The sequence below is a fragment of the Pristiophorus japonicus genome, chromosome 1 (genome assembly GCF_044704955.1).
Source record: "Pristiophorus japonicus isolate sPriJap1 chromosome 1, sPriJap1.hap1, whole genome shotgun sequence".
Lineage (NCBI taxonomy): Eukaryota > Metazoa > Chordata > Chondrichthyes > Pristiophoridae > Pristiophorus > Pristiophorus japonicus.
In genome coordinates, this window is record NC_091977.1 from 151,724,029 (window position 1) to 151,737,660 (window position 13,632).

Consider the following 13,632-nt stretch of genomic DNA (forward strand, 5'->3'; position numbering starts at 1 on the left):
CTTTACATCTGACACTCATCCCTCTCCCCCAGCCTTAGCTAAAGTTGACAAATATTTGAAATTGATTTTGAAGTTTGAGAAAGGCTGAAATAAATACTTGTCCCCAGATGAAGGCACTTACTCTTAAATGTGCACATCCTTTTAATTTGCTAGACAGTAATTCCAATTACTTCTTTGGGATTGCTCCCTGCACAAAAGCAAAACTGTATCAGCCACTATGCATAATTATTCAAATAAGCCTGAGAGGAATTTTCAGAGCCATCACTACGATGCTTCACAAGCACTGTCTGCCCCAGCAACGTGACCTCAATTATGCCAGAGTGGAATAGCAGCCACTTAAAGCTCCGATTTTATCTTGAGGCGGTAGGCGGGGGCTGAGGCGGTTGGTAAAAAGTCCTGACCTGTGAAGCGCAGGAGATTTTAGGGATGAAACAAGAATGAAAAAAAACTCCCAGGCCTCATCTGCATAGACCTCGTCAGTCTCCTGCGCAAAATTGGCAGGAATTGACAGCAGGTGTGAGTGGAATGTCAGTCAGCAGGAAGATGCCACAGGAGACTGCTCCTTCCATCCGGCACTCTGGTAAATGGGAGCACGGTGATTCAGGATTGCCTCGCAATTAGGGGAGGGGGTGGCAGCAATGAGCAGGGAAGGCCTAAACTTTTCCTGTGGAGCCCATATGAAGAAAGATTGGATCGGCTAGGCTTATATTCACTGGAATTTAGAAGAATGAGAAGGTATCTCATAGAAACATAAAATTCTGACGGGATTGGACAGGTTAGATGCAGGAAGAATGTTCCCGTTGTTGAGGAAGTCCAGAACCAGGGGTCACAGTCTAAGGATAAGGGGCAAGCCATTTAGGAGAAACTTCTTCACTCAGAGAGTTGTTAACCTGTGGAATTCTCTACCGCAGAGAGTTGTTGAGGCCAGTTCGTTAGATATATTCAAAAGGGAGTTAGATATGACCCTTACGGCTAAAGGGATTAAAAGGTATGGAGAGAAAGCAGGAATGGGGTACTGAAGTTGCATGATCAGCCATGATCATATTGAATGGTGGTGCAGGCGCGAAGGGCTGATTGCCTACTCCTGCACCTATTTTCTATGTTTCTATGTTTCAATGTAAGACTCTCGTCCCTCCTAGCCTTACAAGGGAAGTAAAAAAAAAATACAGTTTTGGCTTCTATTGACTCCGCTTTATCAACTTGTCCTGACACCTTCAAAGATTTGTGTGCATATAGCCCCAGGTCCTGCACCCCCTTTAAAATTGTAGGACGAAGTTTATATTGTCCTTCCTCATTCTTCCTTCCAAAATGCATGACTTCACACTTCTCTGCGTTACATTTCACCTGTCATGTATCTGCCTTTTTCACCAGTCTGTCTTTGTCCTCCTGAAGTCTGCTACTATCCTCTTCAATGTTTAAGACATTTCCAAGATTTGTGTCATCTGCAAACTTTTAAATTATGCTCCCATACCCAAGTCCAGGATATTAATATATGTCTTTTTTTATTATTTGTTCCTGGGATATGGGCATTGCTGGCAAGGCCAGCATTTATTGCCTATCCTTAATTGCCCTTGAGAAGGGGGTGGTGAGCCACCTTCTTGAACCGCTGCCGTCCACGTGGTGAAGGTACTCTCACAGTGCTGTTAGGGAGTTCCAGGATTTTGACCCAGGGACAATGAAGGAACAGCGATATGTTTCCAAGTTAAGATAGCGTATAACTTGGAGGGGAACTTGCAGGTGATAGTGTTCCCATGCGTCTGCTACCTTTGTCCTTCTGGGTGGTAGAGGTTGTGAGTTTGGGAGGTCCTGTCGAGGAAGCCTTGGTGAGCTGCTGTAGTGTAGATGGTACACACTGCAGCCACATGTGCCAGAGGTGGAGGGAGTGAATGTTTAAGGTGGTGGATGGGGTACCGATCAAGCGGGCTACTTTGTCCTGGATGGTGTCGAGCTCCTTGAGTGTTGTTGGAGCTGTACTCATCCAGGCAAGTGGAGAGTATTCCATCACACTCCTGACTTGGTGCCTTGTAGATGGTGGAAAGGCTTTGGGGAGTCAGGAGGTGAAACACTCACCGCAGAATACCCAGCCTCTGAACTACTCTTGTAACCACAGTATTTATGTGGCTGGTCCAGTTACGTTTCTGGTGACCCCCTGGATGATGATGGTGGGGGATTCGGCGATGGTAATGCCATTGAATGTCAAGGGGCGGTGATTAGACTTTCTCTTGTTAGAGATAGTCATTGCCTGGCACTTGAGTGGCGCAAATGTTACTTGCCACTTATCAGCCCAAGCCTGAATGTTGTCCAGGTCTTGTTACATGTGGGCATGGACTGTTTCATTATCTGGGGAGTTGCGAATGGAACTGAACACAGTGCAATCCTCAGCAAACATCCCCACTTCTGACCTTATGATGGAGGGAAGGTCTTTGATGAAGCAGCTGAAGATGGTTGGGCCGAGGACACTGCCCTGAGGAACTCCTGCAGCCACATCAAAAATAGCAGGGGTTCAAATACTGACTGTAAACTTCCATCCAGTCTGAAAACAATCATTCACCCCTATTTTCTGCTTTCTGTCTTGCAGCCAATTTTATATCCCCTTAATCCCATGGGTTTCAATTTTGCTAACAAGTCTATTATATAGGATTTTATCAAACGCCTTTTGAAAGTCTACATACACATCAACCGCATGACCTTCATCAATCCTCTCTGTTATTTAATCAAATAATTCAATCAAGTTTGTCAGACACGATTTGCCTTTATTAATCCATCTTCTTCCAATTGACAATTAATTTTGTCCTGGAGTATGGTCTCTTTAGGCTGACTGGTTGATAGTTACTTGGTTTGATTCTCTCCCCTTTTTTGAACAGTATTGTTAGATTTGCAACCCTACAATTCTCTGGCACCACTCCCATATGCAATGAGAATTGAAAGATTGTGGCCAAAGACTCTGCAATTTCCACCATTACTTCCATCAGCAACCTAGGATGCATCCCACCTGGATCAGATGACTTTTCTACTTTGAGCACTGCCAACCATAGCTCCTCTTATCTATTTTATCCTATCCAATTTCTCTACCCCAGGACTCCAGGATCCAATCCCTGCACTGGAACAGGTAGGCTCAAGGGTCACCATATTGGGCATTGGGTCTCATTTACATGAGGTCAGTATGCTGCAAACACCTGCTAGGTGTCACCAGGCAGCTCATCGGTGGAGGATTTCAATTTTGGGCTGTTGCATGCAAGGCAGCCCAATTTTACAAAGGGAGCCTCAAACTAGAGTTGGACCCTTATTTGCAAATGAAAAGGGACTAATGCCTGTTTCAGGCATGAGCACTGGACACCTATTTTTCTATCTTTACCAATATGGCAGCATTTAAAGAGTGCAGGCCTCATCAGTCAGTGGATTTTAAGAACATAAGAAATAGGAGCAGAAGTAGGCCATACGGCCCCTCGAGCCTGCTCCGCCATTCAATAAGATCATGGCTGATCTGAACATGGACTCAGCTCCACTTTCCTGCCCGCTCCTCATAACCCCGTATCCCCTTATCATTTAAGAAACTGTCTATTTCTGTCTTAAATTTATTCAATGTCCCAGCTTCCACAGCTCTGTGAGGCAGCGAATTCCACAGATTTACAACCCTCTGAGAGAAGAAATTTCTCCTCATCTCTGTTTTAAATGGGCGGCCCCTTATTCTAAGATCATGCCCTCTAGTTCTAGTCTTCCCCATCAATGGAAACATCCTCTCTGCATCCACCTCGTCAAGCCCCCTCGTAATCTTATATGTTTCAATAAGATCATCTCTCATTCTTCTGAATTCCAATGAGTAGAGGCCCAACCTATTCAACCTTTCCTCATAAGTCAACCCCCTCATCCCCGGAATCAACCTAGTGAACCTTCTCTGAACTGCCTCCAAAGCAAGTATATCCTTTCGTAAATATGGAAACCAAGATCAGCGTGGGACGATGCCAACGCGAGCTTCTCGGCACCCCGGACACCCTTAAAGGAGAGGTGGTAGTGCGGAGACCACCATCTTTTTCCTGTCTGACGACTTTTCAGTTTGTATATATAATTCATGAAGTTGCTCTTGTGTTATGCTGTTTCAAGGGGCATTTGTTACATTCTTTATTAGTTGCTGGTGAAGGGCTATTGGTGTGCTGCTTGAGAGCACACTCTTGTTAGAGATAACAAAATGTTGATTTGACCGTCACGTGTATTAACTGAGAATTTCATGGAGCTGCGCCATGAGCCTAGGACAGAGCGCTGTGACTATGAGGCCCAGTTGTCATCTGGTCATTGATTCATTGTAATCGATGCAGGATGAGGCACTGAGGTGCGGCCCTTGCAGTGGCAGCATTGGCATGGTGCCTCCTCCGTGGCTGCTGATCCTCCTCCTCATCTGCTTCGCCATGCTGTGCATCGTCATACTCCTCTTCCTCTTCCTGAGGTGGAGCTGCAATCCTCAGTGGCAATGCCTGGGCCCTCATGATGGCCAGGTTGTCAGCATGCAGCAGACCACAATGAAGAGCGGGACTTGATCAGGGGAGTACTGAACGCTGCAATGTTGGGGAAGTCCAGAACCAGTGGTCACAGTCTAAGGATAAGGGGTAAGCCATTTAGGACCGAGTTGAGAAGAAACTTCTTCACCCAGAGAGTGGTGAACCTGTGGAATTCTCTACCACAGAAAGTTGTTGAGGCCAATTCACTAAATATATTCAAAAAGGAGTTAGATGTAGTCCTTACTACTAGGGAGATCAAGGGGTATGGCGAGAAAGCAGGAATGGGGTACTGAAGTTGCATGTTCAGCCATGAACTCATTGAATGGCGGTGCAGGCTCGAAGGGCCGAATGGCCTACTCCTTCACCTATTTTCTATGTTTCTGTGTTTAGCACTCCAATAGTCTGCGTTGTACCGATGCTCAGCATGGGTGTTGGGGTTGGGGAGGGGTGTCATGAGCCAAGTGGCTAGACTATAGCATTTGATACCAAGCAGCCAGCCACAACCTTCATATGGTGGCTGGAAGAGTCATGGCACAATGCTCTCCCACAGGATGAAAGCACCGTGTGTGCTGCCAGGATAGCAGGCATTCACAGTGAGGATGTGCTGCGTGTGGTCGCACACCAACTACACATTGAGGGTGGTAGTCCTTGCAGTTGCGAAACACCTCCGCATTCTGTTTTGGTGCACTCAATGCCACATGGGTGCAATCAATGGCCCCCTGGACAATCGGAAAGCCCGCTACCCTGGCAAACCCACATGACCATTCATCCTGTTTCTCCCTCATCATGGGAAACTTTATGTAGTCCTGCGATAGAGAAGTCTATGACCTTGCGGATGCAGCAATGAGCAGCAAATTGCGACACGCTGCTGATGTCCTCTGCTGTAGCCTGGAAGGAGCCGGAGGCATAGAAACTGAGCACCACAGTGACCTTTGCTGCGATGGACAGCGAAGTCTTGGTGCCGATATCAACCTCAAGGTCTGGCTGCAGGAGATAAATTCGCTCGGTGACAACCTCCCTGTGGAACCGCAACCTTCTAATGCACTGCTCCTCGGACATGTCTAGGTATGAGAAGTGTTCCCGATAAACCGATGTCTAAGGGGTCTCCTCATTCGTGGCCCCACATTCCCAATCTAACCTTCTCTGTAGACACCGCCTACCAATTTCTTGGAGGAGGCGAAGGTGGTGTGCTCGCCCTGCACCCATCTAAATGTCTAAATGCATACCTAAAATCGCTACTTAACAGTAACTTTGAAGACGATCTGCCACAGCAATCCAGGAATACACGGACTGTGCTATATAGAAACGTAGCACTCACCATGACCTCTGAGTAATTCGGTTGCTCATCCCTTTAAATACCCTCCCGGCATCACCCAAAGAAGCTGGGACAGCCTGCTTTCTCTGGCGTGTTCAGCGGCTGTTGGTAAGTAAGGTGCACAAACTGAATTTCGCGTCCGGGGCGCTAGTGTGGTGTTGCACACGTTCTGGCATCATGATCTGGCTGGGATTAGAGAGTGAGATGATAACTGTTTGTGCCGCTGGTAAAAGTAAACCGAATTAACATAGAAACATAGAAAATAGGGGAAGGAATAGGCCATTCGGCCCTTCGAGTCTGCACCACCATTCAATAAGATCATGGCTGATCATTTACCTCAGTACCCCTTTCCTGCTTTCTCTCCATACCCCTTGATCCCTTTAGCCATAAGGGCCATATCTAACTCCCTCTTGAATATATCCAATGAACTGGCATCAACGACTCTTTGCGGTAGGGAATTCCACAGGTTAACAACTCTCTGAGTGAAGAAGTTTCTCCTCATCTCAGTCCTAAATGGCTTACCCCTTATCGTTAGACTGTGTCCTCTGGTTCTGGACTTCCCCAACATCGGGAACATTCTTCCTGCATCTAACCTGTCCAGTCCCGTCAGAATTTTATATGTTTCTATGATTCCCTCTCATCCTTCTAAACTCCAGTGAATACAGGCCCAGTCGATCCAGTCTCTCCTCATATGTCAGACTGCCAACCCGGGAATCAGTCTGGTGAACCTTCGCTGCACCCCCTCAATAGCAAGAACGTCCTTCCTCAGATTAGGAGACCAAAACTGAACACAATATTCCAGGTGAGGCCTCACCAAGGCCCTATACAACTGCAGTAAGACCTCCCTGCTCCTATACTCAAATCCCCTAGCTATGAAGGCCAACATACCATTTGCCTTCTTCACCGCCTGCTGTACCTGCATGCCAACTTTCAATGACTGATGTACCATGACACCCAGGTCTCGTTGCACCTCCCCTTTTCCCAATCTGTCGCCATTCAAATAATATTCTGCCTTCGTGTTCTTGCCCCCAAAGTGGATAACCTCACATTTATCCACATTATACTGCATCTGCCATGCATTTGCCCACTCACCTAACCTGTCCAAGTCAACCTGCAGCCTCTTAGCGTCCTCCTCACAGCTCACACCGCCACCCAGCTTAGTGTCATCTGAAACTTTGTGATACTACACTCAATTCCTTCATCTAAATCATTAGTGTATATTGTAAATAGCTGGGGTCCCAGCACTGAGCCCTGCGGCACCCCACTTGTCACTGCCTGCCATTCTGGAAAGGACTTGTTTATTCCGACTCTCTGTTTCCTGTCTGCCAACCAGTTCTCTATCCATGTCAGTACATTACCCCAATACCATGTGCTTTAATTTTGTGGGACCTTGTCAAAAGCCTTTTGAAAGTCCAAATACACCACATCCACTGGTTCTCTCTTGTCCACTCTATATCCTCAAAAAATTCCAGAAGATTTGTCAAGCATGCTTTCCCTTTCATGAATCCATGCTGATTTGGACTGATCCTGTCACTGCTTTCCAAATGCTCTGCTATTTCATCTTTAATAATCGATTCCAACATTTTCCCACGACTGGAGTCAGGCCTATAATTACCCGTTTTCTCTCTCCCTCCTCTTTTGAAAAGTGGTATTACATTAGCTACCCTCCAATCCATAGGAACTGATCCAGAGTCGATAGACTGTTGGAAAATGATTACCAATGCATCCACTATTTCTAGGGCCACTTCCTTAAGTACTCTAGGTTGCAAACTATCAGACCCCGGGGATTTATCGGCCTTCAATCCCATCAATTTCCCGAACACAATTTCCCGCCGAATAAGGATTTCCTTCAGTTCTTCCTTCTCACTAGACCCTCGGTCCCCTAGAATTTCCGGAAGGTTATTTGTGACTTCCTTCGTGAAGACAGAACCAAAGTATTTGTTCAACTGGTCTGCCATTTCTTTGTTCCCCATTACAAATTCACGTGAATCTGACTGCAAGGGACCTACGTTTGTCTTCACTAATCTTTCTCTCTTCACATATCTATAGAAGCTTTTGCAGTCAGTTTTTATATTCCCAGCAAGCTTCCTCTCATACTCTATTTTCCCCCTCCTAATTAAATCCTTTGTCCTCCTCTGCTGAATTCTAAATTTCTCCCAGTCCTCAGGTTTGTTGCTTTTTCTGGCCAATTTATATGCCTCTTTCTTGGATTTAACACTATGCTTAACTTCCCTTGTTAGCCACGGTTGAGCCACCTTCCCCGTTTTATTTTTACTCCAGACAGGGACGTACAATTGTTGAAGTTCATCCATGTGATCTTTAAATGTTTGCCATTGCCTATCCACCGTCAACCCTTTAAGTATCATTTGTCAGTCTATTCTAGCCAATTCACGTCTCATACCATCGACGTTACCTTCAGAGTTCAGAACTCTAGTCTTTGAATTAACTGTGTCACTCTCCATCTTAATAAAGAATGTTACCATATTATGGTCACTCTTCTCCAAGGGGCCTTGCACAACAAGATTGTTATTTAGTCCTTTCTCATTACACATCACCCAGTCTAGGATGGCCAGCCCTCTAGTTGGTTCCTCGACATATTGGTCTAGAAAACCATCCCTAATACACTCCAGGAAATCCTCCTCCACCGTATTGCTACCAGTTTGGTTAGCCCAATCTATATGTCAATTAAAGTCGCCCATGATAACTGCTGTACCTTTATTGCACGCATCCCTAATCTCTTGTTTGATGCTGTCCCCAACCTCGCTACTACTGTTTGGTGGTCTGTACAATTCTCCCACTCGTGTTTTCTGCCCTTTGATATTCCGCAGCTCCACCCATACAGATTCCACAGCATCCAAACTAATGTCCTTCCTTACTATTGCGTTAATTTCCTCCTTAACCAGCAACGCTACCCCACCTCCTTTTCCTTTCTGTCTATCCTTCCTGAATGTTGAATACCCCTGGATGTTGAGTTCCCAGCCTTCGTCACCCTGGAGCCATGTCTCTGTGATGCCAATTATATCATATTCGCGGGCGCCACTAAAATCTCTGCTGCCAGGCATTAAGCCATGAGCGAAGCTTTACCACCACTCCGGGCGCTAACAGGAGGCGATACCCAACCGAATTTTCAGCCCACTGTGTATTTCTGAGACATGGCGAGATGAAAGTGATGGGACAGAAATTCACCTGAAGGGCTACAAGGGTTTCAGAAAGGATAGGGGAGGTCAAAGGGGAGGTGGGGTTGCTATTTCTATCAGTGAGAGACTTCATACGTTGGTACCAACGACATAGGTAAAAAAAGGGATGAGGTCCTACGAAATGAATTTAAGGAGCTAGGAGCTAAATTAAAAAGTAGGACCTCAAAAGTAGTAATCTCGGGATTGCTACCAGTGCCACGTGCTAGTCAGAGTAGGAATCGCAGGATAGCTCAGGTGAATACGTGGCTTGAGCAATGGTGCAGCAGGGAGGGATTCAAATTCCTGGGGCATTGGAACCGGTTCTGGGGGAGGTGGGACCAGTACAATCCGGACGGTCTGCACCTGGGCAGAATCGGAACCAATGTCCTCGGGGGAGTGTTTGCTAGTGCTGTTGGGGAGGAGTTAAACTAATATGGCAGGGGGATGGGAACCAATGCAGGGAGATAGAGGGAAACAAAAAGGAGGCAAAAGCAAAAGACAGAAAGGAGATGAGGAAAAGTGGAGGGCAGAGAAACCCAAGGCAAAGAACAAAAAGGGCCATTGTACAGCAAAATTCTAAAAGGACAGAGGGTGTTAAAAAAACAAGCCTAAAGGCTTTGTGTCTTAATGCAAGGAGTATCTGCAATAAGGTGGATGAATTAACTGTGCAAATAGATGTTAACAAATATGATGTGATTGGGATTACGGAGACGTGGCTCCAGGATGATCAGGGCTGGGAACTCAACATCCAGGGGTATTCAACATTCAGGAAGGATAGAATAAAAGGAAAAGGAGGTGGGGTAGCATTGCTGGTTAAGGAGGAGATTAAGGCAATAGTTAGGAAGGACATTAGCTTGGATGATGTGGAATCTATATGGGTAGAGCTGCAGAACACCAAAGGGCAAAAAACGTTAGTGGGAGTTGTGTACAGACCTCCAAACAGTAGTAGTGATGTTCGGGAGGGCATCAAACAGGGAATTAGGGGTGCATGCAATAAAGGTGCAGCAGTTATAATGGGTGACTTTAATATGCACATAGATTGGGCTAACCAAACTGGAAGCAATACGGTGGAGCAGGATTTCCTGGAGTGCATAAGGGATGGTTTTTTAGACCAATATGTCGAGGAACCAACTAGGGGGGAGGCCATCTTAGACTGGGTGTTATGTAATGAGAGAGGATTAATTAGCAATCTCGTTGTGCGAGGCCCCTTGGGGAAGAGTGACCATAATATGGTGGAATTCTGCATTAGGATGGAGAATGAAACAGTTAATTCAGAGACCATGGTCCAGAACTTAAAGAAGGCTAACTTTGAAGGTATGAGGCGTGAATTGGCTGGGATGGATTGGCGAATGATACTTAAGGGGTTGACTGTGGATGGGCAATGGCAGACATTTAGAGACCGCATGGATGAACTACAACAATTGTACATTCCTGTCTGGCATAAAAATAAAAAAGGGAAGGTGGCTCAACCGTGGCTATCAAGGGAAATCAGGGATAGTATTAAAGCCAAGGAAGTGGCATACAAATTGGCCAGAAATAGCAGCGAACCTGGGGACTGGGAGAAATTTAGAACTCAGCAGAGGAGGACAAAGGGTTTGATTAGGGCAGGGAAAATGGAGTATGAGAAGAAGCTTGCAGGGAACATTAAGACGGATTGCAAAAGTTTCTATAGATATGTAAAGAGAAAAAGGTTAGTAAAAACAAACGTAGGTCCCCTGCAGTCAGAATCAGGGGAAGTCATAACGGGGAACAAGAAATGGCGGACCAATTGAACAAGTACTTTGGTTCGGTATTCACGAAGGAGGACACAAACAACCTTCCGGTTATAAAAGGGGTCTGGGGGTCTAGTAAGGAGGAGGAACTGAGGGAAATCCTTATTAGCCGGGAAATTGTGTTGGGGAAATTGATGGGATTGAAGGACTGCATCCCAGAGTACTTAAGGAGGTGGCCTTGGACTGCATCCCAGAGTACTTAAGGAGGTGGCCTTGGAAATAGTGGATGCATTGACAGTCATTTTCCAACATTCCATTGACTCTGGATCAGTTCCTATAGAGTGCAGGGTAGCCAATGTAACCCCACTTTTTAAAAAAGGAGGGAGAGAGAAAACAGGGAATTATAGACCGGTCAGCCTGACATCGGTAGTGGGTAAAATGATGGAATCAATTATTAAGGATGTCATAGCAGTGCATTTGGAAAGAGGTGACATGATAGGTCCAAGTCAGCATGGATTTGTGAAAGGGAAATCATGCTTGACAAATCTTCTGGAATTTTTTGAGGATGTTTCCAGTAGAGTGGACAAGGGAGAACCAGTTGATGTGGTATATTTGGACTTTCAGAAGGCGTTCGACAAGGTCCCACACAAGAGATTGATGTGCAAAGTTAGAGCACATGGGATTGGGGGTAGTGTGCTGACATGGATTGAGAACTGGTTGTCAGACAGGAAGCAAAGAGTAGGAGTAAATGGGTACTTTTCAGAATGGCAGGCAGTGACTAGTGGGGTACTGCAAGGTTCTGTGCTGGGGCCCCAGCTGTTTACACTGTACATTAATGATTTTGATGAGGGGATTAAATGTAGTATCTCCAAATTTGCGGATGACACTAAGTTGGGTGGCAGTGTGAGCTGCGAGGAGGATGCTGTGAGGTTGCAGAGCGACTTGGATAGGTTAGGTGAGTGGGCAAATGCATGGCAGATGAAGTATAATGTGGATAAATGTGAGGTTATCCACTTTGGTGGTAAAAACAGAGAGACAGGCTATTATCTGAATGGTGACAGATTAGGAAAAGGGGAGGTGCAAAGAGACCTGGGTGTCATGGTACATCAGTCATTGAAGGTTGGCATGCAGGTGCAGCAGGCGGTTAAGAAAGCAAATGGCATGTTGGCCTTCATAGCAAGGGGATTTGAGTACAGGGGCAGGGAGGTGTTGCTACAGTTGTACAGGGCATTGGTGAGGCCACACCTGGAGTATTGTGTACAGTTTTGGTCTCCTAACCTGAGGAAGGACATTCTTGCTATTGAGGGAGTGCAGCGAAGGTTCACCAGACTGATTCCCGGGATGGCGGGACTGACCTATCAAGAAAGACTGGATCAACTGGGCTTGTATTCACTGGAGTTCAGAAGAATGAGAGGGGACCTCATAGAAACATTTAAAATTCTGACGGGGTTAGACAGGTTAGATGCAGGAAGAATGTTCCCAATGTTGGGGAAGTCCAGAACCAGAGGTCACAGTCTAAGGATAAGGGGTAAGCCATTTAGGACCGAGATGCGGAGGAACTTCTTCACCCAGAGAGTGGTGAACCTGTGGAATTCTCTACCACAGAAAGTTGTTGAGGCCAATTCACTAAATATATTCAAAAAGGAGTTAGATGAGGTCCTTACTACTAGGGGGATCAAGGGGTATGGCGAGAAAGCAGGAATGGGGTACTGAAGTTGAATGTTCAGCCATGAACTCATTGAATGGCGGTGCAGGCTAGAAGGGCCGAATGGCCTACTCCTGCACCTATGTTCTATGTTTTTTTTTCTATATTGCCTCATCAGATACAGCTGAAGCTATCTGGGATCAAGTGGACCAAGCTCATGAGCAGGGTAGCTGTTTTCTTTCCCCTCACTCCAACTCTGCAGCAGTGGTGTTGTAGCTCTTGCTTTCCTCCTTTCCCTCAAGGTGTTGAAACAGTAGGCCTTTTCCTCCTCTTCTGGAGACTCAGTTTGCAGGCAGCAGTAACAGTTGCAGCTTCTTCCTCTACAGACTCACAGCTCTCAAGTCCCACAACAGCTCAACAACTATTTTAAGTTGCACCTGTAAATTAAGTAAATTAAGTTGAATCAAGTGCCCCTATCGGTAACTGTTATCGGCCCTTGGGTCAGACGCCTGAACATGACGAGTTATTGTGGAAATGGGTAATATATTAGCATGGATAGAGGATTGGCTAACTAATAGAAATCAGAGAGTCGAGATAAATAGGTCATTTTCAAGTTGGCAAACTGCAACTAATGGGGTGCCACAGGGATCAGTGCTGGGGCCTCAACTGTTTACAATCTATATTAATGATTTGGATGAAGGGACCAAGTGTAATGTAGCCATATTTGCTGATGATACAAAGATAGATGGGAAAGCAAGTTGTGAGGACGGAAAGAATTTGCAAAGGGATATACTTAGGCTGTGGGTGGGCAAAAAATTGGGAAAATGTGAGGTTATCCACTTTGGCAGGAAAAATAAAAAAGCAAATTATTATTTAAATGGGGAGAGATTAAAAAATGCTGCAGTAGAGAGGGATCTGGGGGTCCTTGTACATGAAACACACAAAGTTAGCATGCAGGTACAGCAAGTAATTAGGAAGGCAAATGGAATGTTGGCCTTTATTGCAAGGGGGGTGGAGTATAAAAGCAGAGAAGTCTTGCTACAACTGTACAGGGCATTGGTGAGACTTGGAGTACTGTGTACAGTAAGGAGGGATATACTTGCATTGGAGGCAGTTCAGAGAAGATTCATGAGATTGATTCCTGAGATGAAGGGGTTGTCTTATGAAGAAAGATTGAGCAGGTTGGGCCTATAATCATTTGAGTTTAGAAGAATGAGAGGTGATCTTATTGAAACATACAAGATTCTGAGAGGACTTGACAGGGTAGATGCAGAGAGGATGTTTCTCCTCA

General features: G+C 45.7%; 1 protein-coding gene across 1 annotated transcript in view; it reads right to left on the reverse strand.

The window, feature by feature from the left end:
• The window catches only part of LOC139234129 (calcium/calmodulin-dependent protein kinase type IV-like), a 406,822-nt gene that overhangs the window by 302,422 nt on the left and 90,768 nt on the right, over window positions 1-13,632 (reverse strand). The gene's annotated exons all lie outside the window — the stretch shown is intronic.